We start from the raw sequence: 12,957 nt of genomic DNA on the forward strand, positions 1-12,957 counted from the left end.
AGTTTCTGAGACCTTGATCTCAGAACAACATAACCTACACATTAGAACATAACTTACACCTTTGCCTTGTGGCTAGCACAATTTAGAGCTCAGATTTATTGCCCTGTAAATTAATGAAGTATAATGCATTTAATTGTTTAATTAAAAGAACTACCCATGCCACATTACAGTATTCTTAGAACTATATACCATTTTAGAGTTCTGCATTATTGTATGGGAATTTCCTTTCTAGTAATGTGCATTGTCTCTTACAAAATGGCATTTATATAGCCCCACAGAGCAATATTGAAATTTATCCCTCTAACATTTATTTTCTTTGCTTCTACTTGTGTGTGCATATGGAAATCCACTGAAAGAAAATGCTGAAGGCTGAGAAAAGATCTCTAAAATCAACTGTGCATTTTAGATGATTTGAAGTTGAGGCCAAATAGTAAATGAAGGGTTTGGTCATTTATGTTGACTGATGCCTTTGTGTTATGGATTCAGTTCTGTCTACAACATCTGAACTGATTGTTATGCTTGTCATTAAAAAAGCACATTATGCTTGTCCTCAAAAAGTCTTAGGCAAGGAAATATCTTGCTGTCCATATGCACTTTTCTGAAGATGCACATAAAGTTCTCATGAACATCAGTAAAAACAGTCCAATGCCCATCTCCATTTTACATGGTATCATTTGACATATGCTCATTGTTAATGTTCTCTGATAATACCTTTTCCAGAAAACATTGTTTTCGCTAAGGCCTCATGCTTAAGAAGTGAGTGAAATATATTTATGTGCTATTAAATACAATAGGAACATTTATTCTAACATCAGCTGAGTCCAGTCCAGAACAAGTGTCAGATATCTGAAGTTTGTTTTAAAAAGAAAAACTTGCTTAGACTAGGCTCAAATCCAAGGTAAGCCAAGTAAAAACAGATAGATATTCTGGCAGTGAAAACTAACATGAATAAGAGAAAATACATAAAGGAAAAGTAATTGGCCAAAAGTTAAGGAAAAGAGAGTTGGCAAGCTGCAGTAATCAAACTCCAGTTTATGTCACACATACTCAGAATCATACAATAATAGAAATGGAAGGGACCTTCAAGGTCTTCTAATCAAACCCTCTGCCCAAGGCAGGAGATCTTATTGTATCCCAGACAAGACAGCTGTCCAATCTTTTCTTGAAGACTTCCAGCATTAGAGTACCTACACACCAACAGGAGGTAAGCTATTTGATTATTTGTTCTTACTGTCAGGAAATTTCTCTGTAATTCCAGACTGGATCTCTCTATAACAAGCTTCATGTCCTGCCCTCAGGTACTTTGGAGAATAAATTGAACCCCTCGTCTCTGTGCCTGCACCTCAAGTACTGGAAGACAGTTATTGTGTTACCCATAACCCTTCTCTTTGTCAGGCTACCTAGTTCCCTTAACCATTCCTCATACAGTCTAGCCTCCTGCTCCCTTATCATCTTTGTCGGTCTTCTCTTCACTCTTTCTAAGACCTCAGCATCTTTTTTGAATTGGATGCAGTTCCAAACACTAGTGCAGGAGAGAGAAGTACTATCATTTCTCATGCTCTTGATGTTATCCCTCTGTTCAGGCAGCCCAGGGCACAATTAATATATAATTTGCACTAACTAAACAACGATATCATGATACACATTATGAAATCATGACATAACAGAAGCCTATGCACCTCACATATTTCACCATTAAGGAGCTAAAATTCAAAAACATTATGAGAGTCACATGTTGTCCATCCTTGGTCCCCTGGTTTAAGAAATACAAACTGAAAATACCCCAAAGTTGAAATTCTCTGCTTTATAATTAGATATCTATCAAAATCTTTCATAAAACAACAGCAGAAGTATTAATCTTGAAATAATGAACTTCTCCTGAAAACAGACTCTTATTTGTATTGTGGGGAAAAGGTTGCCAGCACAACACAATGTAAAGTGTTTTTCAAAGAAAAGAAATGTTCTTAAAACTTACAGATAGAACACTAGTTTAGTTTTTTTGTAAAGCAATTTTACTAAACTATTTTTAGACAAATAGTGAGTTTAACAAGTGCTTAAACCTGAAGAGGAAAGAAGGTGCTGGAAAAGATCACCTACGTCCTGGACAAGCTCCTTGAACTCTGAAAAGTGTGTATTTGTTGCATGTTTTTTCCCCCATAGTCCTTTTTTAAAAAAAATATTTTCCAAAATCCTTTGCCCATTTAAAAATAAAGACTTTACTGTTGAAATTGTAAAAACTAGGAGGATAGGAAATATTTGAAATCAGTTCTCTTTTTCAGAAGAACTTTTGTCTTGTGCCACTTGGCAGCTTCTCCTTCATTTAAATAGCAAATGGGGAAATCAGCAACACGCTCTCTGTCAGATCAGGAACATTTGTGGCCTTCCAGATGTTACTAAATGCTAACTGTACAATGTTCCCCACCATTGACTAAGCTGACTTTGGCTGTCCCAGATTATATTTTAGTGACATGTGGAAAACTTGCAGGTATAAGCTTGAGTTTAAGTGGTAGGCAGTCATGCAAAAAAAAAGGTTTTTTTGTTGAAGAATTTAAAAAAAAGGGTTTGTCCTTTCTTCCTAAAACATATTTATGTCAAGTGCTCTGGTAATGAATTCTGTATTTATTCATTAAATCTATATCAAGTAACTAGGCATTTGGTTTGGTTAGGTAAGCAGATTTTTACCGTACACGCTGAAAATGTCAGAGATGCATTGGAAATGTATTTCCTATGCTAACCTCTTCATGCTTTTTGGGGGGTGGGGGTGGGGGGGAGGAAGAGGCAATGCTCTTTGTCCAAGCATGCAGGGATTACTCAAATAAATCTTGACTATCCGCTGTCTGCTGTTTTGGGGGGCTTATTATATTTTTGATGATGAGTCAGGTTCATCTCACATACAACATTTTAGTAGGATTATATCCTTCACACTCACACACACACACATTTTTGCTGCTCACAGTATTACTGGAGTGCAACCCAGTTATTCTGTAAACTCCACTTCGTTTTTACAAATTGTACAACTCAAAAACATTTTTGCCTTTTTATTACATGCAACTTATATAAATACATGCGGAGTTTAGGAACTACTAAATAACTTAATATGCAAATTACTTTTCTTATACATATTAAGCACAACACACACCCCTCAAAGTTATGAGAAAACAGTGTAGAATGAATTTATGAATGAATATAGCTCAGAATTAGAATAATGTACTCCTTTGATCAATTATGTTTGTTTTCTGACTAGCAACTGCTAGCAAGAACTTTTACCAGTACTGAGGAGTAGAATGAATTACATGAACCTGACTTTTATTTTAGGGCACTTGTATGAAAATTATGTACTCATTTGAAAGCATGATGATAACAATATTTGAAAGCTGTGCCAATTTATTTTTGGATTAGCTGTCGGAGCAGGTTTGGGTTTGGGTTTGTATAGAATGGCTCACACTTTCATAAAGGAAATTTTTGCTTCCCTTCTCCTTCTGGCAGCTGAGTTTCTGCTCCAAGAAGGGGAATCGTAGATTGTCAGCGTTGCAGCTTTTGGTAGACCTAACAAAACCAGCAGGTCGTATAGCACTAAGATTTGTGTATCTTTCCATCTAGTGTGTGATAAACTTTTCAATTGGCAAAAATGAGGACAAGCAGGGATAATCCTGGAGTGACCTCACTGGGCTCTCAACAGAAATGGCCAAAATGGAGTATTATATATATATATATAATACTGGCCAAACTGCTGACCATCTGATTGACAAGCTCAGCGTCCTAACCCACTGAGCCACTGCATATATATATATGTTAAGTATTTGTCAAGGCTTTTTGAATATATATATATTCTCCAAACTTTCCTTGCTCAGCAAATGTGTGCATAAAGCTAGTCAGAAAATTGTCTCCTCAGCCATTTTCTGCTGAACAAACTGCTAAAAAGCCTGTAAAGCTGTTTCAGAGATAACAAGACCTAAAGGAATTGCAGCAGGTGATGAGTATTATAGCACCATCTGGATTTCCTGTAACTCAGTCAAAATAGCTTCTGCCACACTTCAGTGAAGAGTAGGGGGAGGGGAGATTCAATAGTAACTTTAAGCAATGATGAATTGAGAAAAGGAACACATCAAGGATAGCACTAGCTCCTTTTTTTAAAAAAAAGTATAAATTTCTATCTTTTCTCTTTAATAAAAAATAAAATCCAAAGCAACTCACAGTAATAAATTTAACATGAACCATAAAGACAACCCTAATTATTAGATGTCAGGAACACGAGTGTTGAAATTCACATACCATGCTATGCCATGATTCATTAAACTTGGTTGCATAAATAAACCACCCCTAAGCAGTTTTGTACAACATACCAAGATAAAACTAACAAACCATGAATATTGCTTACCACAAGATGTGAAGTTACTGTAAAAAAAAATCAAACAGTTCTTCAGGAATGATGTCTATTGTCTTATTAACATCAGGTCTCTAAATGGTTCATTAAAAAGACAGTGACTGTGTTTAACAGTATCATTTCTGAGCTGCCAGAATCAGGATGCTCACTTGGCAACAAGGCTGATTTGTTTTGTTTTCCTACATGCCACATAGGGCAGAGACTAGTACTAATCTTTGCTCCTCTCCCATTCTCTATCTCCTCTTGGGTCATCCAAATATCTTCCAATAACTAAGTATTCCAATATTTGAGGAGCTGCCACAAAGCACCTGAAGGCAAAATAAGAAGCAATGGTTGGCAACTAAGCAAGGAGAGATCCAATCTAAAAATAATGAGAAATTTCCTGATAGTTAGAATAATTAATCAATGGAATGACTTGCCTCCAGAAGATCTGGGTGCTCCATCACTGAAAGTTTCTAAGAAGAGATTGGATAACCATTTATCTGGAATGGTATAGGACTCCTGCCTGAGCAGAGGTTGGCCTAGAAGACCTCCAAGGTCCCTTCCAATTCTGTTATATGAAAATAGTAAAACCTCCAAATTGTTGTTTCCAAGAAAAATCCCTTCCTAGTGAAAATGGCATTCATTCCATTTGTATTTAAAAGGTCTTTAAAATTGGAATGATGGCCAGATGTCCCATCATCAGCTCTGCAAATAGAGATTTTCCTAGTAGCTATAAGTGTAGGTGCTAGATAGAGAGAAAAAAATGAGATTCAATCTGAATAGTAAGAGGTGCAGTGGCCTAGAGGTGTAGGTGCTCGCCTCCAACTCAGAAGGTCAAGAATTCAATCCTAGGTAGTGGCAGATGTTTCTCTATCAGGGCACAAAGAGAAAATATCTGCTGTGAATTCCATGTAAGCGTCAGGAAGGGCATCCAGCCAGTAAATGTGCAGCTCCATTCAGTTGCCCCGACTCCACCCCAAATAAAGGGATTAAAAGGTTGTAAAAAAAATCTGAACTTGGACACCAGATCTTCTCCCTTTATCCTAAAAGAAAAATCATTAGACCCTGCCCTTGCAGCTGCCCCTTCCCCATGAATCAGACATTCAAAAATCAGCAGTAGACAACCCTGCTGAAAGAAAGGGAAAGAGGAAGGCTCTTGTCAGTTTCACTCCAGTTCCCAGTGTTAGTGTTAGTATTCCTGTGCCTGCAGAAATAGTTGTAAGATCTGCCAGAAGTTCCAACTGCCCAGATGATTGCAGGGTGACTGTACTTTAAGATGTCTTCTACAAGGTATTGTGCATTGGTCTGGTTTTATTTTCCAAACTCTGGAAAACTTGCAGTGAAGGTAATCTCTCAAGCCCCTTTCTCTTCAAAGACCTGTGAATAGTGTTTGACCAGCTGAAACTCAACTGGGAGGACTCTTGAAGCAAAAGTTCTATCAAAGGAAAAACAAAATGTCCAGAAACTCTGCAAAGCAAGGGCTTTGCAAGAAAAAAATGATTTCCCCCGCCCTTGATTTGTATTATTTTTATTTTTATTTTATTTTAATTCCATTTATATCCGGCCCTTCTCCGAAGACTCAGGGCGGCTTACAAGCTTAGCAGTAGCCTTCATTCTATGTATATGCCTGCTTATTAGGGCTTTCACACACACCCCAAGCAGCATTATTACAAAGTCAGCTTAATTGCCCCCAACAGTCTGGGTCCTCATTTTACCTACCTCGGAAGGATGGAAGGCTGAGTCAACCTCAGCTAATTAACACTTCAGCTAATTACACCTCAGCTAATTAACAAATAAACTCAGGAATCCAATATATATGATATACCACAGGCCTGGAAGAGACCTTGGAGATCAGCACATGACCTAAAGCATAGAGTCATGGAGCTGGAAGAGACCTCAGAGGTCTTCTAGGCCAATTCCCTGCTCAAGGAAGGTCAGATGGCTGTCCATGAGAACACAGAGGCCTAAAGTTGCTTCTGGGGCAAGCAAAATACCTGTTTGGAAATTTAATCCATTGGCCACTAGGTTTCTATTCTTCCCTACCTATCTGCCACTCTATATAGAGAGCTTTATAGGAGCCTTGGTGGAGCAGTGGGCTGATGCCTCCTTAAGTAACACCAGCTGCCTGCAATTAGTGCAGGTTCGCATCCCACCAGGCTCAAGGTTGACTCAGCCTTCCATCCTTCCGAGGTAGGTAAAATGAGGACCCAGATTGTTGGGGGCAATTAAGCTGACTTTGTAATAATGCCGCTTGCGGTGTGTGTGAAAGCCCTAATAAGCAGGCATATACATAGAATGAAGGCTACTGCTAAGCTTGTAAGCCGCCCTGAGTCTTCGGAGAAGGGCGGGATATAAATGTAATAAAAATAAAATAAAAATAAATAAATAAAATTCTCTTCATAGCTGATTTCTCTCCTTTGTTATTCTACTAGCCTGCAATACTACGCTGGCTTGGCTTCCTGGCTTCTGGATACTTATTTATAAATTCTCCTCTGTTGGATCCTCTCTTAGCCAGCAATTAGATGTCGAGTGCTTGGCAATTACACACTGCTTGAACTTTTATCTAAACTTCATGTTCCAGTGTTTTACTTGAGAGTATAGCCCTTCTTGGTTACACTTCCTTCTGTGAGTTATTGCATAAAATTGCAGAAAATCTGGGCAGAGGCCAAGTCTGTGTTGTTGATTTGTGAAATTTCTTCACAGTATATTTATTAGCCAAGTGTTCCTGCCTGTTTAAAATATACTTTCCTCAGTGGTTTCTAAATATTTTATCAATTCCTTTTTTTTCTTTCAAACTGGATTAGAGACCTATTATCTCAAGCTATCCTAATCATATCCATATTTGGGATGTATGCTCAAGTGCACAGACTTCCTCTGCTTTATTTAGGAGGATCCACAGAGCATGAGGAAATAAAGTCAGGGTGGAGATACAAACAATAAACAAGCAGAGCTCTGGCCATATTGTTATGGTGACCTTCTTGACTGTTTTTCACATACTTTTCCTATCATTTGCTTTTAGCTACAGAAAAAGGATGAAACAAATGTATACTTGAAAAAAAAGACTGAGCAGTCTTAGGCAAATGTTGAGATCTAGTCATCCTTTATTATCCTTTATTATTAGGGGAGAGTTATGTTTAGCTAAGGGACGCGGTGGCTCAGTGGGTTAGGATGCTGAGCTTGTCGATCAGAAGGCCGGCAGTTTGGCGGGTCGAATCCCGAGTGCCGCGTAACAGAGTGAGCGCCTGTTACGTGTCCCAGCTTCTGCCAACCTAGCAGTTCGAAAGCATGTAAAAATGCAAGTAGAAAAATAGGGACCACTACGGTGGGAAGGTAACAGCGTTCCGTGTACCTTTGGCGTCTAGTCATGCCGGCCACATGACCACGGAGACATCCTCGTACAAGCACTGGCTCTTAGGCTTTGAAACGGAGATGAGCACTGGCCCCTAGAGTCGGAAACGACTAGCACGCATGTGCGGGGGAACCTTTACCTTTACCTATGTTTAGCTACTCGTGCAGAGCACTATTATTCACTTAAAATACATGTCAATAAATCAATTACTCTATAGTTGGCAGTTACCGAGATTGTTTTAAGTCTGATAATGAAGTGGCATCCAAGGCTGGACTGTAGCTTTAGCTCTCATAGCACTTTAAACCAAGATCAAAACCAAGTACAAAAGGGACAGTGTTTGCTTTGTGGTGCACATTTCATCATTTCCTCCCCTTTTTCAGGCTCCCAGGTGCAAGAGCCTTGTTTTAAGACACATCCCACAACTCTCTTGCTATGCACTACACATTGTATCAGTGTAATTTTTGCAAGTGTTGTCCAGTAAATAGAAATGTGTGCAGTAATACAAAGTACTAAAGTATACTATTGTTGACTGGTATTACTGCAGTGAATGGAACATTCTATCCCATATAGTCATTTTAAATATTGAACCATCTTTTGTATAAGATGTCCTTTGCGCACAGAACCAATGGTTACAGCCTAAGCCCCAAAAGGCTCTGCCATTATAGCTTAGCCAGATGTATTAACCTAAGAAGGAAAAAAGTCTGTTGGCATGATAAGGTGCTAGCCTGTTTCCAGGGAAATGTCCTTTTTCAGGTACCAGGAACGCCTTGATGACATCAGTCAAAAAATATAGAGAGATCCTTCAAAAGCAACTATTCCACTGAGTTTTTCACTCTGATAATGTCACTAAAGGGGCCAAAGGTTTGATATGTAAAAATGCAGATTGGTGGTGAATTCCCTGCCTAGAAAGTGTATAACTGATAGATAATACTGGGCAGTCAGAGAAAAAAACTCTTGACAAGAAAAGCCCTAAACATTAAGTTATTTCTTCCCCTCTCAGTTATTATATTGCTGCAGAAAATCCTAGCAGATGTGAAATTAAGAACTCCATTAAGTAAGATAGCCTCAGATCCCAGATGTTTAGTGTATGTTATTTGGGAGCAGAGAAGTGTTTTATCATTTTTCATTCATCATAGTCAAAGACCTGTGACATGCTTAAATGTTATTAATGGGCATCCATCCATATACATTCTGCTTCTAGTTATGATTGCTGAAAATTCATGATCTCAATAGGTTTGTGATCTGCAAATTCTAGGAATCATAATCTCAATACAGCTGGAGAAGATCAATTTGAAGAAAGCTAGTACAGTACTTACATTCTTAGTATAACCTTCCTAGAAAGTTTAATTAAATAACAAGAAGTTACATTAATAAATCAAAGAAGATAGCTATGCATACAGACCATAAATGATATAAATGTAGATACCGATATACATAGATAAATGAATAAAACAACAATGCATATTTGGGTAATATATTTTTTATTCAGAATATTCGCAAACTTCTTAACCTTCTGTTTAATCATTCCTTTTAACAGCAAATTCAACTCACAAATGGTTGTAGAAATGTAATCTGAACCTAAGAAAGTTAAATCAACCCCAAACATCACAGAACAAGTTAATTAGTAATAAATAATAATAATAATAATAATAATAATAATAATAATAATAATAATAATAATAGCTGCTCAAGAACAAGCACTACAAACTAATGCCATGAAAGTGAAGATACAGAAATCCACTGACAATCCAAATTGCCGACTTTGCAACGACAGAGTTGAAACTGTTTCACATCTAATATGTGAGTGGAGCAAAATCGCACAAACTGATTGCAAAGCTAGACATGACCAAGTTGCTTAATTAATCCACTGGACATTGTGTAAAAAATACGACTTGCCTGTGTCCGAAAAGTCGTGGGAACATAGGGTAGAAAAAGTTGTTGAGAATGAGAGGGTGAAGATCTTGTGGGACTTTCGAATACAGACAGATAGCCATTTGGAACACAACACACCAGATATCACAGTTGTAAAGAACTGAAGCGTACAGCTGATTGATATCGCTGTACCAGGAGATGCCAGAGTTATGAAATATCACAACCTGGCCATCGAAACTGTGCGATTATGGATGAAACGTGTAGCAGTGATACCCATTGTCATCGGGGCACTGGGAACTATGTCCAAAAATGTTGCAAAATACATCAAGAAACTGCAGCTTCCTGCAATAACTCCAGCAATGCTACAAAAAACTGCACTACTTGGAACATCTTACATTTTAAGGAGGTGCCTGGTTGATACCTAGGATGCCGGTAGCAACCTGTGTCAACCATCAGCACCAGTCATTTTGAATGTTCAGTTGACTGAGGTTCATGTTTAATGAAGAAATAATAATAATAATAATAATAATAATAATAATAATAATAATAATAATAATAATGGTGACGATGATGATGATGATGATGATGATGATGATGATGATGAAATTGGAAGGGACCTTGGAGGTCATCTAGTTCAACCCCCTGCTCAGGCAGGAAATCCTATACCATTTCAGACAAATAGCTGTCCAATCTCTTCTTAAAGACTTCCAGTGTTGCAGCATTCACAGCTTCTGGAGGCAGGTTGTTCCACTGATTAATTGTTCTAACTGTAAGGAAGTTTCTCCTTAGTTCTAGGTTGCTTCTCTCTTTGGTTAGTTTCCATCCATTGCTTCTTGTCTTGCCTTCAGGTGCTTTGGAGAATAGCTTGGCTCCCTCTTCTTTGTGGCAACCCCTGACATATTGGAACACTGCTATCATGTCCCCCACCTCATCTTTCTTTTCATTAAACTAGACATATCCAATTCCAGCAACCGTTTCTTGTACGTTTTAGCCTCCAGTCCCCTAATCATCTTTGTTGCTCTTTTCTGTACTCTTTCTAGAGTCTCAACATCTTTTTTACATCGTGGTGACCAAAACTGGATGCAGTATTCCAAGTGTGGCCTTACCAAGGCATTGTAAAGTGGTACTGTATTAACACTTCATGTGATCTTGATTCTATCCCTCTATTAATGCAGCCTAGCACTGTGTTGGCTTTTTTGTCAGCTGCAACACACTGCTGGCTTATACTGCATTTAAATGATTGTCCACTAGGACTCTGAGATCCCTCTCACAGTTGCTACTATTGAGCAAGGTACCTCCTAAACTATACCTGTGTATTTGGTTTTTCTTGCCTAAATGTAGAACCTTACTTTTTTCACCATTACATTTCATTGTGTTAGATAGTACCCAATGTTCAAGTCTATCAAGATCCTTCTGTATCTTAAACCTGTCTTCTGGATTGTTGGCTATTCCTGCCAGCTTGGTGTCATCTGCAGATTTGATGAGTTCCCCATCTATCGCCTCATCCAAATATACCCTACTCATTTCCAAATCTGTGCTTTAAGTAAATTGCATAAATATGCAATTACAAAATGCTTATTCTTTCTTGTAAACAACCACAGTCAGCATCAGACTAATTTTAATAGCAATTCTGATCTTTTTATATTGTTAAAGAGTATGCATTGTTTGACTATATATCACTCAACCCACTTCCTGCCTAATGCTGTACATAACAACCAGTGGGTAATTGGGAATATACATTAGATATTTTGCTGACAACAGAACATCAGATTTCTAAACTCAAATTAATCACAAATGAGAGAAAATGCTTCAGAGAATGAGAATTCTTGGTCAAAAGAAGGTTTTCTCTGACATCATCTGGTCACTGTTGCATCCTGCAATGGACAATGTTAATCGATCCCGTAAGTCGCTGAATTCTCATACAACAGTAAGACATTTTCTTGAACCATTATTTTTAAAAAAATAAACCATAAGTCACCAGCTTCCTATAAAACAAATGGCAAACCATGTTCCACATACTATGATACATGAAGAACAAGCATCATTATGGTTTTAAATAATGCTCTTGTACTTCAAGACAATTGGATGGACAATGTTTTGATGGCTCAGGAACCCTACTTATAATTTTAACGCGAGTGAACATCACAGTGGGTGAGATGATAATGCCAAATGTGACCAGCATGATTTTTTTCATTTCTTTCCACCATTGTTTAAAGGGACAGGCAGATAAAGTTTTTGTTTAATCCACATTTGCTGACGCAGCTAGAAGCTGCTGCAGCCTGGGACTTCAGGTTCATATCTCAGTTTCATATGAAACTCTGTTTCATATCAGAAGCAAACCTAGTTTGCTGAGAAGATATCTGGTAAAACCAAGATTCATATATGGACTATTTGTCCTCAATACTGCTGTACTGGAGGCTAGTTTTTCTATGCACAAGCAGGTTATCAATGTGACAAATAATAAATAAAAACCTCATTTATTATTATTCAAGATATTTGAGGCTTAAGAAACTTGAAAATTGTAACATCTAAGAACTGCATCTTTTCAGGGTTTAAAGCTGTTGCAAATATACAGTAATGCCTATATAAGGTGTGTACTTTTATGTATATATCTCTTTCTTGCAATAACCTAAACTTACAGAATGTTTTCCTAATCCTACGTTTCATTTTTCTCAATATACAATATGATATTTTACTATATGTTTACTAAAGTATTCACTTCAGCTTTGAAATTCTAATTAGTAAAATTATTCTGTGGGTCACCATTATTTCTCTTGAAGTCTGAAATCTTATGCTGATTCAACTCTGCCATCTTTTGGAAATTTAGATAACTACATCCAGTCATAAAAGAGCCAAGGTTGCCTACCCCTGGCCTAAATCAATCAAATCATCTGCTGTCCTGAAAGCCGTAATTCAGACAATGTAGTTGGCTCAAGTTTAGAATACTAAAATTTGGAAAGTTTTTTTTCAGATGAGCTTCATTGGACCTTCTGTCTCCTACAGTTTTCATGATGTACTATCAAGTTGGTGTTAAATGAGAGTATTAAATTCAGCTAATGCTGAATGGGATGACGTTTTGATCCGATTTATTTTATTTATATAGCTGCCCATCTCACCCCAGTCTCCTGGTGATTGGCCCAAAGTCACACAGTTGGTTTTTATGTCTAAGCTGGGCAGCTTATAATAAAACAGATCAAACAAGTAATTTTTTATTATAAAAAATAATAATATATTTTAATATAAAATAAAATTCATAGCAGTCAAACATCATAAAATAACCATCAACAAAACGAAGAGACAGGCACTCTTCTGGGACCTCAAGCCTGGGCACAAAACTAATCATTTGGGGCCTTGCAAAATTTTCCCAGGA

Source organism: Vipera ursinii, assembly GCF_947247035.1.
Source record: "Vipera ursinii genome assembly, chromosome: 2".
NCBI classification, from domain to species: Eukaryota; Metazoa; Chordata; class Lepidosauria; order Squamata; family Viperidae; genus Vipera; species Vipera ursinii.